Source organism: Acomys minous (assembly GCF_964271855.1).
Source record: "Acomys minous genome assembly, chromosome: 3".
NCBI classification, from domain to species: domain Eukaryota; kingdom Metazoa; phylum Chordata; class Mammalia; order Rodentia; family Muridae; genus Acomys; species Acomys minous.
In genome coordinates this window covers 123,453,167-123,480,157 of record NC_140485.1, presented here as the reverse complement: position 1 = coordinate 123,480,157, position 26,991 = coordinate 123,453,167, and positions in this window count along the sequence as shown.

Genomic DNA, 26,991 nt, shown 5'->3' with positions numbered 1-26,991 from the left:
CCACATTGTGAGTTTTGTACCGCTTGAAAGATCTTGCTGGGGTATATAAGCCGTGGGAGATATAAGAAAGTGTTGGAATCTCGTTCCATCCACCAAAGTATATATGCATATGTACAATAGCTGGTTGGGTTGGAACCTACACTTTAGAATTAGTTCCATCCACCAAGTTGTGTTTGTATGTACGTATGTATGTATGTATGTATGTATGTATGTATGTATGTATATATATACACATATATATACATGTGTAAAGTAAGAGAAACAAAGAAGAAGAAGCTTGTAGAATCGTACCTCCTGGAATCTCTCCGACTTCTTCATCAAGTGTAAGGGTGTATGTGCATGTGTGTGTTGTTTCTCCTTTTCCTTTAATTTTAGACGCTTGTCACCATCAGTGGAAGGCATTGCAAGTAACAATCAGTTCTGTCCTGGAAGGTTGCCCTCAGAGGAAGTCTGCGAGGTCCCCACCCAGCTGCAGGATATATGCCTATGCCTCAGTTTCCCCAGTTCATGTCAAAGCTGGACCTTGATAATTTTTACTTTGTTATGTACATAAACTTCTGTATTTATTCTTTCATAAAACTATCCCCTCTTTCATTATGTTATCCCTGATAATTCTGTGTGAAAAGAACATATTTACTCTTCATACGTGCAGTGTTAGCTTTGTTCTATCAGTCTTTCCCAATGGAAGCCCATGACATAAAGCAATGAGAAAGCCAATACTGTCTAAAGTGAGCATTTTTAGAGTAAAGCAAGTGTGGCCATATTTTGATCTTGGATTTCAGACTGCTATGAGAGCATGAAAAAAAACTTGTCTTGTTTAAGGAACTCAGCGTTTGATATTTATATATCAAGTGTAATGGAATATATATATATGTATATATATATATATACATATATATACACAATTTTAAGCACCAAAGCCTTAAAATGTTCACTAATATTGATTAACAAAATTAATATTTCTATTTATAACTTGATTTTTTTCTAATTTTTGAGGTTTTTAAATATTTTATTTCAAATTTGTCATGCCACTATCATCTGATACAACACAAGTAAATATTCCAAACAAAGCATGGTATCTAATTTTTTATATTGGTTTTTAAATGATATCCTTCTCTTAACTTTTTAATTGAATTAAATCTTACTAATTTTGTTTTGGTATTTCTATCCTGATTAATAATTTTATTTTCTTTTAAAATTTACTTTTGCTGAAGAATAATCCATACCATATGCTAAGAGTTTTCGTGTTAAAATATTATCTTTAATTTTAACTATTCTCTTAAGGTTTAGCTACTAATCTTACTCTTTTATTAGGATTTATTTTTGAGTCCATGATTATTTTTCTGGCCATTTTCAATATTTTTTATTAATTGAAATTCTACAGTTGGTCCTACTGTCACATGGTGTTTTAAATCAAAGACTTAAAAACAAAGCAAGGATGATAGGTAAACTGGAATTTAGTGTAGACATGGTTAGTGTACTAATAGGTGACGATTATTTATGTCAAATGAGAAGTTGGGAATCTAACAATTTTTAGCTCTAAAGAATAATTCCAGAATGGTGTACCTGCCTAAATATTGGCAGATATATAATCAGAATTTGAAATGCTTTTTTTGGATATAGAAAAGTGCAGACTAGCTTTCATGGTCATCAATATTAAAACATCATTTCAAAAGTGCCTGTGTATATACATTTAATTTTCTAGAGATTATTTCCCTATAACAATATTCTAAATTCTCAAATAATCTCATTGCCAAAAGGCTTTTAAAACTCACTCCTAATTTTGGTAGATACTTCACTAGATAGCTTTTCTTGGTTAAAGACTATATACAAAATTAAAAAAAAAAAAGGAAATAACAAAACGATTTTGTAAATTATATGAGCTTCTTATTTGAAGAAAGTGGCTTTTTTAATTTTAGAAACAATTTATTTCATTAAAAAACTGTATTTGCAAACTGTTGGAATTTGATACTAATGATACAGTTGATGAATGCAAATTGGATTCTGAAGTAATTATACTTTCTAGTCCAATAATCATAAACAGCTCTAACATCTTTTCCCATGATCTGGATCAAAGTGAGCTATATTTAAGTCAGCTATTTAGGAAAAGCATGCATAAAGAGTACATGTAAAGGAAAATAAAGTTGAGATTTTAATTATGAAGCCAAGACAGCTCATTTTCCCTGTGTAACATGTTCAGCTGTCAGGACATTTTCAAAGATATTCCTGGACTCTCTCCTTGATTTTCAATCTTCGCTCCTTAGAACATTATTATGAAGTTTTGCTACTTAAGTTTCTGGACAAGCATCCCATGCTATCAACTTCATGTAATTATACTATTGTTAGAAATTTCCCACGAGAGAACTCCAGTAATTATTTCAATAACTTCTTTAGGGTAAATAAAGTGGAACATGTTGACAAATCGTGAGCAGAGCCCATTTAAACGTTTTACTCTGGCTTCCCCCAATTTAGAAAATAGTTGATCCTCTGCCTCATTGGATATTACCCTATTGGACTTCTATAGCTTCGGATTGATTGTTCTGTCAAACCAGTATCACAAGAGACTTTCTAGCTATTCTAATGATTAACAGTTTTCTGCCTTGCTCTAATTTGTACATGTACATAATTTCAAAAATGACTTAGTCATTACCCTAACCATGCCTGCTTGTAATGAAAGCTACCCACACAATTTTCCACTGAAAATTACAAACTTTAATTAGATTGAATTAAAATCTACATCATTTACTTTGTGTGCAATTACAGATGCATTTCAACATATGTATGATGCTTTTGCTTGGCTTTAAACATATGCATGTTTGTGTCCATTTTAACTTTTTTAATACCTTAAAGAATATATAAAATTTACAGTGGCAATACCAATGGAAATTCAACATTCTGTTCAGTTTGATTGGGCGCAATTTCATACATTTAGAAGTGAAACTGCTGTATGTGTTTCAGTAGTTGTTAATGTTATTTTGACACAAAGCATACAGATGGAGACTAATTTAAATTTTCTTTTGCATTTATCTCAGGGCTACTTGTTCATAAATCTCCATGATGTTTGAGAGGCAATGCTGGCATCTGGAGAATACGAAACTATTTTTTTTTTATTTAGTTCAAGGCACCAAATCAAAGACGTCTTGCATACCAGTGTTTGGTAGGCTCTAACCCAGTGCGCTCCATCCTCGGTCTGCTTTTTTTTTTTTTTTTAATTATTTAGTCTGGTTTAATTATTATTTTTTAATTTGTTCACTTTACATCCCAACTGTAGCCATTTCTCTTATCACCTTCCAGTCCCACCCTTCCTCCTTCATACCTCTCCTTGCTTCCCTAGTCCTCAGAAAAGAGGAACCTTCCTCCCCTAACATGTGACCTCAGCCTATCAGTCTCATCTGGGCTTCCTGAATCCTCTTCCTCTGTGGCCTAGCAAGGCTGCCCCAGCAAGGGGAAGTGACCCATGAGTGGGCACCAGAGTCTTTTCAGAAGTGGTCCTTACAACCCATATTATGGGACCCACAAGGACACTGTGTTGCCTATGTCCTACATCTGAGCAGAGGGTGTAGGTCCTCATCATGCGTGATCCGTGGTTGGTGCATCCATCTCTGCCATACCCCCCCTCCACTGCCTGGATTTGTTGGCTTCTGCCCCCTCTTCTATAAGACACCTTGTGCTCCACTCTGAAGTTGGTCTGTGAGTCTCAGCATTTGTTGATCACCTGCTGGGTGGAGTCTTTTGAAGAATCTCTATAGTAGGCTTCTGCCCTGCTCTTTCTCTTCAACCGCTCTGGTGTCTATTTTATTTGCCCTTCTGAATGACAATTAAACATTCTCCCTAGGGTCTTCCTTATTATTTAGCTTCTTTAGGTCTGCATTTTATCCTGTGTGGATATCCTATATCATGTGGCTAATATCTACTTATAAGTGAGTATATACCATGTGTGTCTATCTGGGTCTGAGTTACCTCACTCAGGATGATTGTTTCTATTTCCATCCATTTACCTGCAAATGTCAATAATTCCTTATTTTTAAAGCTGAGTATTATTTTAGTTGCATATGTGAACTCAAAATAGTCATGACAATATACATTAGATCTGCTCAGTCTCAGACGAGATAAAATAAATTCAGCAGAAAAAAAGGTGTTGGCACCAAGTATTAACGCTAGCTCAGTACCTATTGACAATTGAGTGCGGCTGCTCAGGGGACACACAGCCTTTAAAGACGTGATCCAGGTTGACCATACTCTACTGGAAGACCAAACAGTCAAGCCTTTAAGGTCTGAAAAATGTGTACTAATATGTTTAAAAAATTAGAGGATGCAAAGTTTTTGTTTGTTTGTTTGTATAGAGAAGTGAAGTGGGTCTCTGGTGAGTTTGCAGAGCAGAATGGATATGATCAAGTATTTTATAAAATTGGTTTTCCAAAAACTGTGGGAGTAATATCTTATTCCCACAAGTGTGGAAACATCACTTGTTAATAAAAAGTTGATGGCCAATAAGCTGAGGCAGGTTTAGAAGGCAGGATGTCTGTCAAGGAGAGAGTCAGAAGAGATACAATTCACCACCAAGACACAAAGGAAGGAGGACTTTTGAAGTGGGAGAGAGATAACCAGCAACTTAGTTGAGCCTAGATTAGTACAAAAGTGATAAGAGGTTAGTCAGCTAACAAGCCAGAGCTTAAGGCCTAGGCTTTTTAATAAATAATAATCTTCAGAGTCAATTTTTGAGAACTGAGGTGTGCGTGGAAAAGCCCAAGACTACGGAGAAGAAGAAGAAGAAGAAGAAGAAGAAGAAGAAGAAGAAGAAGAAGAAGAAGAAGAAGAAGAAGGAGAAGAAGGAGAAGAAGGAGAAGAAGAAGAAGATGAAGAAGAAGAAGAAGAAGAAGGAGAAGAAGGAGAAGAAGGAGAAGAAGAAGAAGGAGAAGATGAAGAAGAAGAAGAAGAAGATGAAGAAGAAGAAGAAGAAGAAGAAGAAGAAGAAGAAGAAAAGAAAAAGAAACAGACAAAACAAAAACATAAACAAAAACAAGAAACAGCTAGAGAAAAATAAAAAATTAATATACTAGAAAAGTAAGTTAAATTATGTCATCTTAACTTTTTTAAGCTCTTTTGAGAAGTGGGCATTGATCTGTCTCTTAAAAAATGTATTTTACACATCTATACCAGTGTGTTAATATCTTTTTTCAGAGACAAACTATATATATATATATATATATATACATATACATATGTATATATATATATAAATTTTTACTTTTTATGTTACTATTTTAATAAATTTATTCTTTTCTTTCTATAATATTTATATTCAATAACATGTAATCATGTTACTAATTAAAAATAAACAATTCAAATATACTTTACACACTTCTCTCACCTTATTTATTTCAGACACTTTCTTTATCTTCCAAACTTCTTCATATATATTTCCTGTCAATTAGCATTTTCATTACTAATACCATGCAGTTGTAATCATTTATGGATGTATATGAATGTGCTCCATTTTTACCTTATTAGAAATTTCACATAAATGTAGCTGTAGTTTTTATTTACACCTCTTTTTTTGGTTTGTTATTAAAATATTTGTGTATTTTTATTTCATTTGTGTTTTGCCTTAAGGTATTGTAAGTGCAAAGCATGTGTGTGATGACCGTGGAAGAGAAGAGGATGCCATTAAATCCCTTCAGACTTGAGTTATGGGCCGTTGTGAGCTGCCACATGGGTGATGTGAGTCAAGTCTAGTTGGTCTGTAAAAGCATCAAAAGCTATTAATTGTTGGGGTGTATCTTCAACTCTTTCTCTGCTTTTTATTTTATTTATTATAAATATATTAGAGAGAACCATCCATGTCTTTAGAAGAATGGACAGTTAAAAATTATGCATTCACATTCCCCATTTTGTTTGCTATAATTTGGCTTATTATGAATAGGCACTCACATCTAGTTTTTTATGCAGACATATATTTTCAGTAAGGTGGAGTATATTTTTCTTAAATCAGTGATTCTCAATCTTCTTACTGTGGTGATACTTTAATACATCTATGGTAACTCACAACTGTAAAATTATTTTGTTTCTGCATCATAACTGTAATTGTGAACCTGTTACACATCATAATGTAAATATCTGATATGCAGGATATCTGATAAGCAATCCCAAAAGGAGTTATGACCCACAGGTTGAGAACTGTTGTCTTAAACAAAAATGACCTGTTCATATAAGAGTACCTTGATTTAAGCAAACACATACAAATATGTAATAAAGTTGTTGTTTTAACTACCAGAGTAGTTTGTTTTTAAGTTTCTTGGCTATTTTCCATCCCTAATGCTCGAAAGGTGTAGCTTTCCTGCCTCCTCTCTGATACTTGGCAAAGTATCATCCTCTTTGATATTGTGAATGAAGACCACATTGCATCATGCTTTCCATGGCTCCACTACCTACAACTCTTGAGCATCCTTTTTAAGTAGATGTTCCTCTTTTGTCTATTAATTTGTTTGCCTAATTATTCACTGAGCTGTTTACCTTATCACCAGTTAGGGAAAATTCCTTATCTTTTATATAAGAACTTAATATAATTTGCATTCTGAAATTATTTTCATCTTCCTGAGTGTATCATATGATGATTATGCATTTTAAATATTGGGAAATGTGACTCATCATGCTTTTCTTTTTATGGTTTTAAGTTTGATCTTCATGAAGAATTTTCTGACCTCAAACTAGAAGAATTTCCTAGGGAAGTCTTACAATTTTGGTTATGACATTTTTGGTTGTGATTTATTTTGCTGGCCACATTTTACATGCAGTGTCTGGTAAGAGCAAGACTTTTGCTTTTATTCTTGCATTGTGAACCAACTGTCCTAGGAATACATGATGGAAAATGTAGCATCTCCATTGAAATTCTTTCCACTACTTAGGCAAATTTATTTGTCTACTATATTTGTTACCTTGGCCAACCATTAACTGTGCTGGTTATCTGAATGCGTATCCCAATCCTAATGTTGCAGTCCTGTTTGCTATTGACTGGCAACATTTTGTTCTTTTCAAATCCAGGACAATGGTGGAGAATATTTTAAATTTATATATCCATTTGCTAAGTTAGCAATACTAAATGTCTCAATAAAAAACAAGCTGTGCATGGAAATTTACTTTTTTACATGTATAAACCCTTGGAAATTTTATTGCTTTTCTTATAAATAACAGCATAACTATTTTATAACTTTTTATTAGCCTTATTTCTCATTCATTAAAGCATTATTTAAAATTTTTCATTTTGATAATATGTTTATAATCAACCTTTTCCTATTATGTTCTAATTCATATTGTATAGCATTGCTCAATTTATTATTAATGCCAGGGGTTTTTGGATATTCTTCATATAGCCTCAGGAAACTTTAAATAATATAGTTATACTTCTTGTCTTACAATTCAAATAATCTTACTTTCCTTTTTATTTTATTGTGTATATTTCCATTTCACCATTAAATAATAATGAAAGGGCAGATTACCTGGCCTTGATTCTAACATTAGGTTTTAATAGCTTCCCTAAATAATTTAGAATACATATTTTAACCAATATTTTTTCAAGCATGCACACTGGTTCAAATATAGCAACTGTTTAGAACCATAGCACCATTCCAACTGTGTGTGAGTATGAATGTTAACACATGTTTAAGTTTCTACTTTCTATTCTGTGGCTATTTTTTGTATTGTTTGAGATTAAAAATTATTCCATTAACAAATCGTTTTTCCCCACATGTGTGTTGTCATTTAATATTCCTACTTCCTTCTTTGAAGTCTTTCTCTTTGGCATTAGTGTTCAGAAAAGTCATTTTCCTTTTTTTTTTCCCCTACACCTAATTCCTTTTGCTTTGATTATTTATATGTTATATTAAGGTCACTGAATTTTAAATTTTATGACACATCATGTATGTTGATATAGTGTGCTTGTTTGTATTGGTGTTCTCATGTGTCTTTGAGTGTGTGTGTATGTGGTGTGTGTGTGCATGCACATGTCTGTGCATGACTGTGCAGGTCACAGATTGACTATGGATGTCTTCCTCAGTGAGTTTACATGTTGTACTCCAAGACTAGGTCTCTTATTGCCCTTCAGAGATATGGGAAATCTATCTAGGGTCCTTGTCTCCAACATCCTTTGTCTCTACTGTATAAACATTTTAATTGCTAGCAAGTTTCTCTGTCTGCTAGGCTTGTATGTGGGTGTGGGGATCCAACTGACATCCTTTCATTGATATAGCAAGTACCTTAACCATCTCTCCATCCACATTTTATTGAATTTTTACATAAAAATAAAAATTGAATATTTTAATAATTACTTTTCCTACCTCATTTTCCCTCTTCTCTTTTCTAGATAAACATAAAGGTGGAAATATACAACACTAATTCCCAGTCCTTCATGATTCCATTATGTTTTCATTCAGAATATTTCTTTATTAGTTTTTTAAAGTATTAAAATATTTTTCGCAATCTTGAACTGTTCCTCAATTATGTCTTCCTGTACTGAGTAAGTTTATGCCTTCTTTTATTTTTTTATTTTTTTATTTTTTTATTAATTTATTCTTGTTACATCTCAATGGTTATCCCATCCCTTGTATCCTCCCATTCTTCCCTCCCTCCCATTTTCTCCTTATTCCCCTCCCCTATGACTGTTCCTGAGGGGGATTACCTCCCCCTGTATATGCTCATAGGGTATCAAGTCTCTTCTTGGTAACCTGCTGTTCTTCCTCTGAGTGCCACCAGGTCTCCCCCTCCAGGGGACATGGTCAAGGGTGAGGCACCAGAGTATGTGAGAAAGTCATACCCCACTCTCCACTCACCTGTGGAGAATGTTCTGACCATTGGCTAGATCTGGGTAGGGGTTTAAAGTTTACGGCCTGTATTGTCCTTAGCTGGTGCCTTAGTTTGAGCGGGACCCCTGGGCCCAAATCTGCCTATGCGGCCTTCTTTTATTTTTCAAAATCTGGATAACAATTTATCTTCAAAATAACATTTTAAGTAAAAAATTATATATTATAGACTGTAATCAGTAGTGATTCTTCATAACAACCCATATTTTATATTATGAAGATTTATTTATCTATTTTGTGTTTGGATGCCAGAGAGAGGGTGGTGGGGAGCGGGGAATATCATGAGTATGCACTAGTCCATCGATATCAGAAAAAGGGTATGAGATCCCTTAGAACTGGAGTTGTAGAAGGTTGTATGTTACCATGGTTATTCTGGGAACTTGACCCAGGTTCTCAACAAGAGTTGGAAGTAACATCTTCCAGGGCCCCATTTATCTTTCTAAGTATTATACATAATACAAATACTTTGTGTATTTTATGTAATCAATTTTGATTGTATTCATCCCCTTACTTTTCCTTATAATTCTTTGCAGAGCCATACCCACTTCTTCATCCCTCACAAATGGTACCCTCATTTTTATTTTCAGAACATAAAACATTAAGCTGTCTGTTGTTTCTATTGTTGTTAATATCCAGCTTTTTATTAATTATACTTTTAAAAAGTTTATATGTACATTTATATTATTACACATATATGCAATAGATTACCTATATCAAAAAGAACCATGACACAATCAGGAATTATATAAATGCTACATTCTTAGTGTTTTGGCTATTTGTATTTGACAGCCTTGATGAAAACATCTTTCCTATTCTGAATGTAAATCACTCTGCGTTACATCTTGTCCCTATCAACTTAAAACATCTATCTAGACCTAAAAAATCTTAACTCCTAAACAACTAAGCTTCATTGTAAAACTAAGCTACCTGGTCTTCAACTCCATCAGAAACTTTAGAAGGAATAGACTTGATATACCTTCTGCGTATACCAGAAGTGCCGGTTACTAGTTTTCCAAATGAGAATATGGCAGAGACAGTTTGTTACCTGAATAATCACGCAAATAATATTAGAGCATCTTCTGGCCCAATGTATCTGACAGACATATTTGTGAGGCAAGAAGTATTGAGGACTTGCTTACCCAGTCTTGGCAGAGTTTGGCCATCAAGTCTGCCTACATCCAAGCTTGCCCCTTTATAGGCAGAATTCTATCTGTGGTAGAAATGAGGACATTTTGCCCAGTGTCTTGTTTGATACATTTGAAGCCATCTCCATAAGGATGTTATTTGATGCTAAGCATCCTCTTTGAAGTAGGCTGGGTGTTTCCAGGAACTAACCTGTCTCATTGTAGTGAATCATTAAAATAACAAAAACATTTTACTGCCATATTCTGCATAGGTGGATATCTGTCTTTAATCCATTGTGGTAAGATAGGCTACAGAGTGTTCTTTCAACTTTTTTGTATCTGTTGAGAATTAGAAAATACGGTCAATTTTGATGAAAGTTCCAGGAGATGCTAAGAAGACATATTCTTTTATATTTGGGTGAGATATTTACCAATTTATTTTATAAGGTCATAGTTATGCTGATATCTAAACTACCTAGATACTCAACAAAGAAAGGATTATAGAGCAATTCCTATATGAGAATACATACAAAAATTGCCAATAAAATACTGGCAAGCCAAATCCAAGACCACATCAAAAATGTTATCTACCATGATCAAATAGGCTTCATTTTGGAGATTCAAGGAAGGTTAAACATATATAAATAAAGAATGTAACCTTCATAAAAACAATTTGAAAGACAAAAGACAAAAACTGCACATGGACATAATATTAGATTTGAAAAAGATCTTTAACAAAAACAAATAGTCCTTCATGATAAAAGTTCCAGAGAGATTAGGGAAACATGAGAAATACCTCAACGCAGTGAAGGCAGTTTATAGCAGGCCAACATATTGGAGTCCAGCTTCCATGACAACTGGGGAAACTGAAGTGGGACATGAATCCTGTAGTTTGCTGGACAGTGACCCTGTAGACTTTCTCTGAGGGCAACCTTACTGGCCAGAACTAATAGTTACCGGCAATAGCTTCCATTGATTACGGCAAGCTGGGGCTAGGGCTACTGGCTCCTACTGTGGGCTTCCACTAATGGTGAAAAGCATCTAAAAAAGAAAGGGAAAGAAGGAGAGGGAAGAAACACACACACACACACACACACACACACACACACACACACACACACACACTTGACAATGAAGTAAGAGACACTCCAGCAGGTAAGTTTCAACAAGCTTCTTCCCCCTTTATTTTTTTCTCCCAGAGTTTATATGTCCCAACAAAATCTTTCAAGCAGTACAAAAAAATCACAAAGTGTTTACATTCTATTTCTCTATAAGTAAATGATTACAATGGATATATGTAAGAAAATCACGTTTCCCAATACCTTCACATGATCAAATGTTTTATTTATTATAGGTGAGAAACAAACATGAATAACAAGTTATTTCCAATAACCCATGTGCATATAAGCAACTTGTTACATAATAACAGAGTATAAGCAAGCAAGGTAATCTCTCAGCCAGCTTTTCTTTACTGGCAGGCTGCAATTCGCAGGTACAAAGAAGGAATCAATTATTGTAAGAAGTAATCTTATAAAGATCTTAAAAGAATCAGAAATCTAAACTCCTATGTAAAAATTAATCAACCATTTCTACTTTAAGGTCCTAAATTGCTCATCAACTCATTAATATGTTTTGTTAAATCATATTAGGAAGCTGAAGGTAGAAAAATAGAATAAGAAAATCAATCGTTATCTCAGTCACCAGCCCAGCTTGATAGAGTCACATCAGCCAATGCTGCTATGGGCAATTTTTCTTGTTTTGCCCACCTCAAAAAGTCCCTAGCTGTAGTAATAAGTGTGTACTTTCTCTCTACTTCAATTTTCCCCTAAGATTTCCTGCATCAGGGCCTATAGCAAAAACATCTTTACTTCACTTTGCTGAACAATCTATTTTTCCCTAAGACTTTCTATGTCAGAGTCACTAGCAAAAGCATAATTACCTAACCTTGTTGAACAATCTACTTTTCCAAATTCTTTCTAAGGGTAATGATCATTGTTACAATCTACATCTGTAGATTGTTTTCAAAGGTGATGGTTAAACCATTAATCTTCTCCAGCAGCAGTGCCTGAAAGAGACTGAGCATTGTTATTGTGAATGCCAATGATACTGCCAAATGAAGGGTCGGAAGCTCTCTTTATGGTACTCACACAATTCATATATTAAGGGGATTTTAAGGACTGCAAAGGTAACAAGCAGAGCTATGCTTCATAACAGCATGAAGTCCTCGGGAAACATAGTTACCTTGGGGTTATGATTCGCCTAGACACACCCATAGTGAGTTTGCTAACTGGTGAGCCACATTCCATGAGTTCTAGAGCTGTTTTGCTGTTCTTCTTGCACGGACCCCAGCACCAATAGCATGACCTTAAATGGAGAGAAATTCAAACCAATTACAGTAAAATTGGGAACAGGACTCTCTCCTCACCATTTCAATACAGTTCTCGAAGACTTGGCTAAAATAATATGACAACTGAAGAAGTTCATGGGAATACAAATTTGAAGGGAAGAAATGAAAGTATCTCTATTTTTAGACAATAGGATATTGACCTTAAGTATTCCCGTGAGAACCTCCTATAGCTGACTGATGGGGGCCCTGCAGCTGTCATTGAAGGTAAGTGAACCCAATAAGAGATGAGAATGAAAAGATGCTCCAGGCTGAGGTTGTCAGCCGGGATCAGATTCAGGGAGTCTAATGTGAGGCAGTTCATTGTCAGCATGTTTAAAATACAGTATAATCTGGGAAAAGGTTTCCAGGTAGTAGTCATTCTAATTCCAAGAACACACTAAAGCTTACAGTTGACTACATAGAAACTCCTTTACAAAAGTGTATATGATGATGAGGGTGGTTCTACAGCTAAAAGGCTTAGAATCTAATGTGGTTTCTGGTGAAGATATTATTGAGGTCAGTGGGCCATAAAGTACAAGTAACATCTCCCCTAAGCATGCTCATGTATTAGTAAAAATTGCTACACTATCAAAAGCAATCTACAGATTCAATGTAATTGCTATTTAATTTTCAACATGATTCGTTACAGATCTAGACAGGACAATTTTCAGCTCAAATGGATAGGCACAAATAATCCAGGAGAGCTAGAACAAACATTGAATAATTAAAGAGCTTCTGGGGGGTATCAGTACCATATACTTCAAGTTGTACTACAGAGCTATAGTAATAAAAGCAGCACCATATTGTGAGAACAGACATGTTGATGGATGGAATTGAACTGAAACCCTAGACATAAATCCTCATATCTGGAGAGACCTGATTTTTGTTAAAGTAAGAAATCCACACGGGAAAAATTATAATATTTTTAACAAATGGTCCTGGTCAAACTGGGTATCTAAATTAAAAGAATCCGTATTTACCACCCTTCACAAAACTCAACTTTGAATGGATCAAATACTTTAATGTAAAACCAGATAATCTGATAGGAGAGATTTAAACTCAAAGGCAAAGAAAAAGACTTTCTGAACCAGACACCATTAGCAAAAGCAGTAAAATGAACAGTTGCTAATAAGACTTCATGATGCCGGAAATCTTTTGCACAGCAACGGACACTGTCTTTAGGATAATGTGGAAACCTACAAAATGGAAAATATTTTTACCAGCTACATATCTGAAAAAGGGTAATATTCAAAACATACAAAGATCTAAAAAAAAAAAGCTAGATATCAATAAAGCAAGTAACTCTAAGTGGGGTACAGATCTAAATGGAATTTTTAAGGGAGAAAATTCAAATGGCAGACAAACATGAAAGGAAATGTTCAACATCTTTAGTCATCAGGAACATGTAAATCAAAATTACTTTGAGATGTCATCATATACCCATCAGCATTGCCAATTTCTATGAAATAAATGACAGCTAAAACTGGCAAGGATGTGGAATAAGGGAAACATCCATCCATTGCTGGAGGTAGTGAAAATCCTTACAGCCACTATTGAAATCAGTGAAGTGATTCCTCAGGAATATGGGAATTGATCTACCTCAAGATCCAGTAATTATACTTTTAAGAATATACTCAAAGCATGTGTCAAGATATTACATAGACACTTTCTTAAACATGTTCATCGCTGCTCTATTCATTGTAGACAGAAATTAGAACATAGAAGTCCTTCAAAGGAAGAATGTGTAAATTACACATTTATACAATCAAATATTTCTTCACCATTAAAAAATGAAATCATGAAGTATGTTGATAAATAACTGGAACTATAAAGAGTCACGCTGCATGAGGTAATCCTGACCAAAAAGGACACACACTTATATGTGGGTATTAGCTATTGAGTCAATGACAACAAAGCCACAATCCCTAGAAACATGGAGATGAGGTATAAGTGAGGGATTAAGAGAGGGTCAGATCACCTTTAGAAGGGGGTTCTAGAAAAGGAGGATCAAAGATGGAGGGATCAGGGTATGAGGAAGTGAATACAGAGAGTGACAGTTAAAATTAAACGCCATTTGAGGGTTCATAAAGAAGCCTAATACAGTAGAAACTTTCTAAATTATATACATTTTTGAAGACAATCTAGATGAAATTGCCAAATACCTGGGGAGCCAGAGTGAAGCTTAAGTACTAGGAATTGGCTACATTTAATTGACTTTTTAACCAAATGTGTCCCATTGGAATCCTTGAACCTAATCTAGGTTCTTGCAAAGCCTATATGTTGCTATCCACCAATTGATGGTATGGCTGTCTTTGAGCAAAATATCACCTACACAACTCACTGAACATAGAAATTTCAATTGGCTGCTTACCTAGATCCTTCATCCCCACTGACTTTTGCTCTTTTATGGGAAGGTACCCTGCAAGCTACTAAAAAAAAAAACTGTAACCAATAACCCAGATACACACTCTTTAATACAATGATGTTCTTTTGCAAGATACATTAGTGAAATGGTGGTAAAAAGCTTTTGGGAGTAACCCACCAAAATCTTGGTTGATATAAGACCCACACAGTGAGATGGGACCCATACCTGATGCTGCTTGGGGAACCAAGGACTTGAGAGTAGAGTTGTTGAGCTAGGGAAAAACCAAATACTAATATTCCACACATGGAATATAGAAATAAAATAACTTTTAACATCATTCTGCTATATTCCTAGATCTATACCTCAGTTAGCTATCATCCAAGAATCTTCTTCATGCACTAAATGGAAACAAATACAGAGACTCATAGACAGACAATATGCAGAGAGTGAGATATCTTGAAATACTTAGTCATAAACAGGATGTCTCCATCAAAGCCTTCCCCTTAGGACTCAGAGGACCCTGCAGAAGAGGATACAAAATGTAAGATCCAGAGGGGATGGAGAGCACCGAGGAAGAACAGTCTTCCGCACACAGCAGAACTGATGCTCATATGAATCACAGGGAGTGAGTAAGGATGCACAAGGCCTGCATGGGTCTGTACCAGATGGGGTCCAATGCCTGAAAGGAGAAGTAGACACATGTCTCACTCCATAATCCAGAAATTATCATCAATTGGTAACTACTTGCAAAAGATAATGTAGTTTTGCCAAAGAGAGCCTCACTGGGAAAATAAGCTACTCTTTTAAAAATATATTTTATTAATTTATTCATATTACATCTCAATTGTTATCCCATCCCTTGTATCCTCCCATTCCTCCCTCCCTCCCATTTTCCCCTTACTCCCCTCCTCTATGACTGTGACTGAGGGGGATCTCCTTCCCCTGTTTATGCTCATAAGGTATCATGTCAGCACTCAGAAAATAAGCTACTCTTAAGGGTAGGGAAATGCCCAGCAGCAGATAGCCAACAGAAAACTAACTCAGTGAAATCTTTGGAGGTTCCTGGTCTTACAATGTTACATCAGGGACAAGTTTTGCATTTATATTATGGCTTTCAGCTTTGTGTTTTTATGGGGTTGCTGGGTGTGCCTATGTGTTGGTGTCTGCATGCGTGTCTGGTTTTTGTGCATTTTTATTTGGTCTCTTTTCTCTATTTATTTTGTCCTCTTCTAACTTGTTTATCTTTATTTTAATTTGCTGTTATCCCTTTGAAGCCTATTTGTTTTCTGTTGAAAGACAGAAAGAGAATGGATACAAATGGCAGTGGAACAGGAGAGGAGTTTGGAGAAGTAGAGGGAGAAGAAACCATAATAAGAGTATATTGTCTGAAAAAATATTTTTCAATAAAAGAAAAAAACAAAAATGTTAGAAATTTATTCTTTGTGGAATTTTGACATTAGGGAGTTTCTAGTTAACTTTTCATAAATCATCATTGGAAACTATTAAGTTAAAATACCATTCCAAATACCAAAATAGTAAAAATTATAAAAGATTACATAAGCCAATATGTCTTATAAAGAACATCATGACCTACAGGAATTTATTTTCCACTTATAGATTAAAGTCAATTTGAAAATAAAATGGTTGGTGTTGGAAAAATATTACCCAATGGGTTCAATTTTCACTTCCTGAATACTCTCAGGAATAGGGGCATTCACTATAGGTTGGTAATCTACTAGATGCTCTCCTGGAAGAAAACTATCTCTCCTCCTCTCAAAAGCTGTTAATGGCTTCTCAATTAGAGGAAGTCAGGAGCCCATCTCTCCTCTACACTAGAGTGTTGACAGGCTTGGCTTCTGTGGGTCTTAGGCTGGCAGCAGCCACAGCTGTTGTGTGTTTGTGAAAACAGTATTTCTAGTACATTCAGAAAACATGGCTTCGCTTGGGTCCTCCCTGACATCTGGCATTCACAGTCTTTCTATTCCTACTTGAATCATGATCTCTGAGCATTGGGCTGACGACAGTGTCTCTACAGTTATTGGATCCTTTTATTTTGTTTTATTTTCTAATATTTTTTTCCAAGATTGAAATTGCTGGAGAAGAACACAAACTTGCTTTTTTTTTTTCCCTACCTCATGAATTTGAAACTTTTTCATACTAAGTACTCTACACTAGCTGTTTATATTTTGTAAATGTTTTAATGTGCACTTTATTTTTACATATTTATACATGTGTTTGTCTGTGTGTGGGTTTGTGCGCATGAACTCAGGACCAGTGGAGGCCACAAGTGATAGATGTCCAAGTGGTTGTGCATTAACCTGTAATTCTGGGAATTAAACTCAGAGCTCTACAAGATCAACAGTTTCTTAACCATTGGGCCACTTTTCCAGTCCCTTGCTGTTAGCTTTGAAAGAAATTTTTGGTTCTGCGAAAAATCTCTTGTGAACAATTCAGTAAAAGGTTTTGCTTTAAGTAAAAACTGTCAAGGAATTTTCCCACACTTAGAAGGACCTACTCTGTATATGAATTTTACTCAACATACTGACCATAGTTTGAAGAGGATGACAACACGTTTTGACATAGATTTTTCTGAGTTAAAGAACGCACAGTACTGGAATGTACAAGATACTATTAAATTCGTAAGGCAGTAATAATTTACATGACCTGGTTTTTAATGCACAACTTTATATTATAAGGAATGGGTCTGAGGCAGAGGGGAGGTGAACGTTGCCTGGGAGGAGTGGGGAGAAGGGAAACTGTGTTTGGGATGCAATGTATGAGGGAAGATTAAAAAAAAACAATTATGATACAAGTAGAACTTCAAGTTCTTCTCAGATATTAAAATATTTTCATTCAGATTATAAAAATTTGGCTTCAATAATTTTGTTCTATCAGATACTCTACATGCTTGGGGCTATCTTTTTTTATATTATAATATTTATACATATATATTAAATATATCTTGGTATGACAATGTATAATTTTCTAGAGTACTATATTGAATAGGCAGTATGCTAAAATACGCAATGTCATTGACATTTTGTTTTAGAATTTTATCTTTATTGAATGCATTTTGATCAAATCTACTCTCTTTTGATTCTTTCAAATTTCCCTTGCTTTCCAGTACTCCATACTTTTTTCTCCAACCCTTGTGTGTTCTTTCTTTTTAAATATAAATCTACAGCTAATTAGTGTTGTTTGCATGTGTGTGAGTCATTAATTAGACCTTCAGGGTTTCCATCTCTGAAGAACACTGACTTTCCCTTCCGCACCAGGCTTCACTTGCCAATAGCTCCTGATTCAGAGTGAGACTTCACAAGACTCTCTCCTGCTCAGGTTGGAATTCTGAACAGCTAAATCACATGCAGGTCCTGTGCATGCTGTTACTGCTACTGTGAGTTTACACATGCATTCAACATGTCTTGTCTAACAAATGCTCTTTTAATGAAGGCATCCATTATTCTCTTACTTTCAGTTTTTCACAAACTGATAATTCCTCAGCCTGTGGAGTAGGGGGAGTGATCTAGTTGTTTCATTTAGAACTATTACTTGCAAGTACCTTAATTCTACATACTGATCTCATTGTTGTGAAAGGCACTCTATCTGGGATCATACAAATAACATAGTATTAGTGTTTTATTTCTAAGCCCTTTGGTATAGCCTGCCACAGTTAAAAGTAGCAGGCATCAGTTCCATTTTATCCTACATCAGTCAGTGTATTTTACAGAGTAGTTTTTATTTTTCCATGTTCATTAAATTTTATAAAGAAAGAAAGTTTTTTTAAATTTTATGCATACTTTAAAAATATTTTTCAGACCCAAAATGATCCAAAAATTTAATTTAATAATTTTCTATCAGTTCTTCTTTAAGATGTTATGTGATCCAAAAGTTGTTTGAAGCATATTTCAAGGAAAACATGGTATTTTGTTAAAATTAAGTGTATCCACAGTTCTCTCACAAAAGCATGTTTCAAGTGAAATAATAACTTACATGCTTTGAACTAATATCAATCTATGAGAAGTGGTTTCTCAGATCCACATTTCATGTGATTTGATAAGGTTCCCAAGGAATTTGACTCTGCTTTTCTTTACCATTCTGGAGAATAGAGTAGTGTGAATCCCAGTCTAAATCTATGAGACATTAAAATGTAGTCTCTAGAACTAAAACTGATCTGGAACCTCAGGTCACTAAAGCCCCTACCTCACTGTTAAAGAATCTAATTACTTGGGTAAACATATTTTTGTTCATTAGCTGTATGTGAAGATTTAATTAAGCATTGGCTAGAATATTTCAAGTAGAGAAATAAATTAGAAAGAAGTACTCATTTTCAGATCTATACAACTGGTGATCCATATTTCTCCTCCCCTCCCCTCCCCTCCCCTCCCCTCCCCTCTCCTCTCCTCCCCTCCCCTCCCCTCCCCTCCCCTCCCCTCTCCTCTCCTCCCCTCCCCTCCCCTCCCTTCTCCTCTCCTCTCCTCTCCTCCCCTCCCCTTCCCTCCCCTCCCCTCCCTTCTCCTCTCCTCCTCTCCCCTCCCCTCCCCTCTCCTCCCCTCCCCTCCCCTCCCCTCCCCTCTCCTCTTCCCTCCCCTCCCCTCCCCTCTCCTCTTCCCTCCCCTCCTCTCTTGTCCTCTCCTCTTCTACCTCCTCTCCTCTCTTCCTTTTCATTTCTCCCTTTACAGTGCCACACACAGAAATAAAGATCTGCAAATTAGGTACTCAATCACTTTATCACTGAGCCACAACAGAACGTGTTTACAAATTCCTGTAAAACTTGCTCTAATATTCCAAATTGTTAGAGGCTAAATGAGTTTTAGCCAGCATTGTCCACTTCTCAATTAACCCTCAAAGCACGTCAGTCTATTTTATTTCTCAATTATCATTGTCCTTTAGGAACCTCAAGCTTATTATAAAGAAGAAAACTCCCTCTTCTAAACAAAAGCCTAAAACTTCCAAACCAGAGATCCATCATAAAAACCACACTTCCATTGCATTGCTTTCAGTAAATTGAGAATTATCTATCTACTACAAATGAGAGTATCGTCCCCTTTTTTCAGTTCTGATGTAGACATTAAGACTTCACACATGATAATCAAGTTCTCTAACTCTGTTCTATGTCTTCAGTCCATTAAAACAATTATCTGGGGATAGATATCCTGGCCTTAAACTTACTTTGTAAGCAGGGCAAACCTTGAATGGCTCCTGCTTCACCCTCTGAAGAAGGCCTGGCACAATTATGAGGATGCTTAATAACATTAGGATACTCACGGTATCTTCAAACTGTGAACTCTTTCTTCTTACGTTATTTTATTACTTACATATGCACATCACTCGTGGACTAGAACACATCTTCCCAAACTCAAATGACATCCTCTCTCACACACTGTATTATTTATGTACCTTAAATCTGCAGTGAAGAGACATTCTTATATTACTGTCAGCAACATTATTTTATTGTGAGTCTACACGAAAGGTTGCCATCATAAATCTTAATGTTGTTACGTGGACGGGCGATAAGTTAATAAAATATTAGCATTTTAATCAAATAGTCATTTTATAAGTTTTCTATATCAATTTGTATGAGGACTACTCCAGATAAACTCTGGAAAATCACTGTGTCAAATAAAATATGACAATGGTACATTATTATTTTGTAATATGTGCTTCAAGATGCTAGAGGGATGAGTTATTAATATTTCATTCCTTTTTCTACATATTTATGTCCTCACTCAGCTACTAGTCTTCAATTTATTTTTGTGTGTGTGTTTAAATCTTTAAAAGACACACCTAGAGAACAGAAATCGATGTCACTCACATAGATTATGAGGATCCAATAGCTGAACCACAAACATACATAGTATTTGTAAACTCAAACTTTATTTGTCTGGTATGACACGTATATTAGTTTGGCCAAGAATTAACACCAGTAAAGGTAATATAAACAAGGAAGCTTGATATAAGGATGGGATTACAAAGAGGTGGAGAATGTTGGAAAGCTCAGTGTGGCTGACAGGAAATGAAGTGTTTGATGCAAAGATACAGAAAACGTAAAACAATCTGTATAAGAGAGGAAAAGATGGACAATGTCAGAGTCACAGTAATGTATGTTAGAAGTAATTGAAGACAAGCACATGTAAGTACATCTATCCAAATACTGGATTCTAATATACATTGCATTAGGCTGTGTGTGTGTGTGTGTGTGTGTGTGTGTGCGCGCGCGCGCGCGCGCGTGCGCGTGCGCGTGAGTGCTCAAGTCAGGACATGGAGAAAATGATGCAAGAATGTCAAGTGGCTGACAATTCAAAGACTGAGCTGAATCTTTGACCACTGTTAAGCTCTGGTGGAGCTCAGAATTCCGAGTAAAGCTTCTGAATGAGCAGATTGTACTTTTTTTGCATCAAAAAAAAAAATGGAAATCTTTTCTTGTGATTAACTTGATTGCAGTATTACAGAGAAAGGAGTTCTGGTAATATAGCCAAGTTGAATGTATATAGCTATAGCCATGGGGTTCCTATAGCCTGATTATTTAGCTTATTTGTAGTTTATGGTATCTGACATTTATTATGACTAGTATTTGAATATTCGGCAAAAAATCCCAAGCAATCTGTGAAAAGAAATGTTTTAAAAAACTCACTATTTTGAGTAATACCTCTGTAATTTTATCATAGTGACTACAAATAAAGGTAATTTTTATGAATTAAATATTATATATATATATTATTACACATATATACAACAAACTACCCATAGCAAGAAGAACCATGGTTCAGTGTGGAATTACATAAATGTTACATTCTTAATGTTTTGGCTATTTGTATTTGATGGCCTTGAAGAAAACATCTTTCCTATCTTGTTGTGTCTAAAATTCTGAATGTAGATCAATCTCCATCACAGCTTGTCATTATCAACTTAAAACATCTATCTAGACCTAAAAGCATTTAACCCCCAAACAACTAAGTTTCATTGTAAAACTAAGCTACTGGTATTCAAGTACATCAGAGACTTGAGAAAGAGTAAACTTTATTACCTGAGTATGCCAGGAATGCAGGTTAGTAGCTTTCCAAATGAGAAGATGACGGAGACAGTTTGCTACCTGAATAACCATGCTAAACTCTCTATAATGTTCGAGCATCTTCTTCAGCCTTCTGGCCCAATATATCTGACAGACATAGTTGTTAGGTAGGAACTATTGAGGACTTGCTTACCCTGTCTTGGCAGAGTTTGGCTATTGACTGTGTCTGCATCCACGCTGCCCTTTTTTAGGCAGAATTCTGTCTGTGGTAGAAATGATGATATTTTGCCCAGGGGCTTTTTTTTTTTTTTTCACATTTGAAGCTATCTCCATAAGGAGGTTCTTTGATGCTCATCATCCTCTTTGAGGTAATGTGGCGCCCATGCCACTGTGGTACCAAGTCAAGGGCAAGGGATTGCGGATTTAACTCACACACTCATACAAACACAGTAACACAGTAACATGCAAGGAGAGCAGCAGCAGTGGCAGCAGCAGCAGCAGCCTTTATTCAGTGTTCAAAGAGCCTTCTTATAGACAGCAAAACAGGAATGCCACTCACAGGTGAAATCCCTCAAGAAGTGATTGCACACAGGAGGAAAAGTCCCAAGGAGGGGAGGGGTGCATTCTCAGAGCAGTAAACATGACTAGCTAACCAACATAAGGAAACAGGACATGAATCAGCAAGGCAGGCAGGCAGCCCAGTCGGGCCTGGTTCCTACAGAGCTAGGCTGGGTGTTGGCAGGAATTGATTTTCTACAACAAGAATCATGCATTTTTCTTTTATATCAACTTTTTTGTTAGTGATTTTATAACTAGACATATAGCTTAGCTTAGCTTCAAAAGACAAAGTAAATATCTCTTTAAAAAATCTGTATAATGGTATTGACGTAATCAGAACCTCATTCATATTTAATGCCATGTTAAGTCTGGCACCAATGTCCATAATCATGTTCTCCAATACAAAATATGCAGAACCACCACAATATTTATATGTCAAATAGGGAGAGATATATATGTATTAGTAGTACAAATACTATATTATTAAAGTTAGATCAGACAAAGTGTAATCTAACCGTAACTTTCTCCTATGAATTAAAGATATAAAGTTGAGTTTGGTGTAAATAAAAAACAACCCAGTTGTGTCATCTTTTGTCACATTCTGGAAACCTTTTACTTTGTTATTACTATAAATGAGTTGCTGAGCTACATACTTAAGAAGTTACAGTATTTAAGAGTAACTTTGCTGCATGTCCAGCAGTACATAGGCAACAGAAAAGCAACCCAGACATCTTTGGAGGTGCCTTGCTTTATAATGTCCTGTCAGTAATCACTCTCTCTCTCTCTCTCTCTCTCTCTCTCTCTCTCTCTCTCTCTCTCTCTCTCTCTCTTTCTTTCTTCCTTTAATTTAATTTAATTTTATTTATTACTTTTCCTCCTCCCACATCTATCCCCCTCCTTCCCTCTCCCTTCCCCCTTCTCTTAAAGGTCCTTTGTGTCTATATTACCACTTCCACTTTTGTAACTTTGTGGGATTCCTGAAGGTGCAATGAATGTGTCTTCGTGTCTATATCTGTTTCTTTTGCTTTTTGTTGGACACTTTGCTTTCTGTTTGTTTGTTTTATCCTATTCCAATGCTTTTATTTGTTTACTTTATTTTATTTTTATCTCTTAGATGCCTATTGTCTTCTAGTGAGAGATAAAAAATGGTTGGACCTGAAAGAGATGGAATCTGAGTATGAAATAAAAGGACTAAAGAGAGGGGAAGCTTAATCAGAATATATTAAACATAAAATATATTTTCAATAAAATGAAAAATTAAATCAAGCCATGAAGTGCAATTAAATCTTCCTCAACATTATACATTATTAACAGCTTTTATAATCAGAGAGATCAGTTAATTGGCATGTTTATTTCCATCTGCTTACAATAATTAAGATAATTTTCATTTATTATTTTAAGACATGTGGGAATGTAAAATCTATTGATTAACTCCAAAAATCAAAGTTTTAATTCATATTGTAGTTTGAAGAAACTACAGTAACAAAAATAAATAAACCACAATGATTATAATTTAAAAACATGTTTTTCATAAACTTATCTGTTTGATGCAATAAACTCAAACTACACACACATACACACACACACACACACACACACACACATACACACACACACACACACAAAAGAGATCTGGACTTCCCTATTACTATAAACACACCAAAATTCAGACACTTATCATGGTTAAAATAACTTTTTATCAATTATTTTATTGTATGTCTGCAGCACCACAGTGGAGCTCTATATAGTCCTCATTTTCTCAAGGAAAATATTGCAATTAAGAGAAATTTTGAGCCCAGTTTTTTTTGAGCAAAGCAGAGAAGAAGAAATACATTAGAGAGGAGGAGGCTGCTTCAGTTGTTTTCACACAGCTGGGAAGCAGTGACAAGTTGTAGGGAGTAAGATGACCCTTTATTTCTTCACAAATCATAGCAGAGACGGTACTTATTTATTAAAATTAATTAAGTAACCTTTACATCCAGGTTATAGGCCCCTTTCTCCCCTCCTCCATGTCATACCTGGACATTTCTTCCCAACTTACATTTGAAAACAATCAAGAAGACAAACCTACAATGAAATAAATATTGTATTGAAGCTTGAATCTTTGAAAGATATTGTAAATACATGTGAATAGAATTTTGAGAAATTCACTCTTCACTTCTGATATAGCAGAGAAGACCTAACTGTGATTTTGAGTATGCATATGCACGAGGCATTTGTTATGACTGTATATATGTTAAGGAAACACAAGTTCTTTTATAGTCCTTTGAGAAAAACAAGCTGAAATCAACTAGAGAAATACACCAGGTTGGAAGCACAGAATAATTATTAGAGAAGAAAACTGGCGTCTAAGAGATGTAAACACGGAGCTGAAGGATTGGAAACCAGCTCTGCTTTGAATCCCAAGGGAGAAGATTCTTCAACCACATGTAATTTCTGATTTCTAATATCTACTATCCACTAACTGTTGAGAAGCCCTCTTTTGGGGTAGGAGTTTCTATTCTTGTTAATTCATAAGTATGCCATTATTGTGTTTTGTGAGGGAGAAAGGGTAAATAATTTCTTTGGATACCTTTTTAGATTTAAATTTCACACAAGGGTGAAGACCTATGGGGAAACATGTAGAGCTAAATCTGATTTACCTGATGAACTTTTAGCCTTCAATGACCCATAAGATAATAAAACAAATTTGGGGGAGCAGATACTTCTATAGTTTGTACATGTAAGGAAATTCTAACAAATTAAATAGCAATGGATATGTCCATAATAATATTTTCCAGTATCATGAAGTCTTTTGAATGACATAGTTTTAAACTTCTTTAATTAAGAAAAGAGTGCATTTGCTCTGGGTTAGTTAGCAGTGGTAAAGACTTTGGTATGTCCAAATGTTGGCCATGAAATGCAATATAGCTCCTGTCAGGTTACCTTTGAAGACATACAGTGGATCCCTAAACAACCTTGTAATATAGCTGAAGTGGCCATGCTCTGCCAATAGACTACACGCAGAGGAGGATCAAAGCAGATGCTAAGACTCAAAGCCAAACTATGGGGAAAAGCACAGGAAATCTTACGGAGGATTTGGGTGCATAGGTGGACCTGGAGGGGACAGGAGCTCCACAAAAAGACCAATAGAACCAACAAATCTGGGCCCGGGAGTGATGGGTGCAGAAGAGACTAACACACCAACCAACCAACCAACCAAGGAACATACATGAAGAAGACCTAGACCCGCTGTGCATATGTAGCCCATAGGCAATACATTCTCCATGTGAGCCCCATAATATGAGGAGAAGGGGCTGCCCCTGACATGTACTCTGTTGTACACTCATTGCTTACTTCCCCTCGGCAATTTGGCCTTACCAAGCCAAGAGGAAGAAGATGCAAGCTGTTCAGATAAGACTTGATAGGCTGTAGTCAGATGGTGGAGGGTAGACAGTCCCCCTCTCTGAAGACTAACGGAGGCTGGGAGATGAGGACAGGAGGGAGGGTGGAACTGGGAGAAGACAAACAAGAGGGAGACCATTGGGATGTAAAATGAGTAAATTAAAAATAAATAAATTTTTAAAATAAACACACTTCAGCAGTAGTGGTGCATGCTTATAATCCCTGCACTCAAGGAAGCAGAGGCAGGTGAATCTCTGTGAGTTCAATGCCATCCTGGTCTACAAAGTGAGTCCAGGAGAGCCAAGGCTAGGCGGAGAAACCATGTCTGAAAAATACATAAATACATACATACATATATACATACACACATACATACATACACAAACTTCATATATATGTATATATAATTTATATCATAAATATAAACTGGAAACTTGCAAAAATATGTTTTAAGTTTCAAAGGCATGCATGAGTCATAAAAAAACACAATAAATTGCATTCCATAGGGAAACAAAGAGGGATAAGAAAATGGCTCTGTTTATGAGAAACTGAGTTTGACTTCCTATAGCCCACATGATTGAACTGGATGTGGCTGAATGTGCCTCCAATCCCAGTGCTGGTGAGGCAGAGACAGAAGTATCCTTAGGACTTTCTGGCTCTTCATTTTACCTGAATTGGTAGGCTCAAGATTTAGTAAAAGAGGTTGTCTCAAGTAATTTCTAGTAACTGAGTAAGGTACCTAACACTGACCTCTGATTTTATACACAAAGCCACATACCCTTGTGCATATGTGTACATGGACATGAGACTATACATGTGTATTCAAACACACACACACACACACACACACACACACACACACACACACACACTGTTTATAACAGCTTTACTTTATTGGATCAATAGAAAAAAGAAAGTTCCTTATTACAAATTTAAGAGTATGTGAATTTTGTATGATCCCTAAAAGATTCATGCATTACAAACTTGTTCTTACTAGGTTCTCCAATGTGACACTATTAAGGATAGTGGAGTTTTTATGAGATGGACCTAGTCTAAAACGTTTAGGTCATTGCAACCATTACCCTTCAAATAAGTTAGTAAGCTGGTGTTGGAAATTGAGGTACTACTTGTAAAAGCAGATAGTTATTTTAAAAGAACAAAAAGGACCCTTCCTTTTTTTTTTTTTTTTTTTTTTTTTTTTTTTTTTTTTTTTTGGCTACTTAATCTCTTTCAATGTGATTCTTCTGTGGCAATATCTTTAGTCATGTATCAAATTAATGTGACATTCAATCTTGGACCTTGAAATCCAT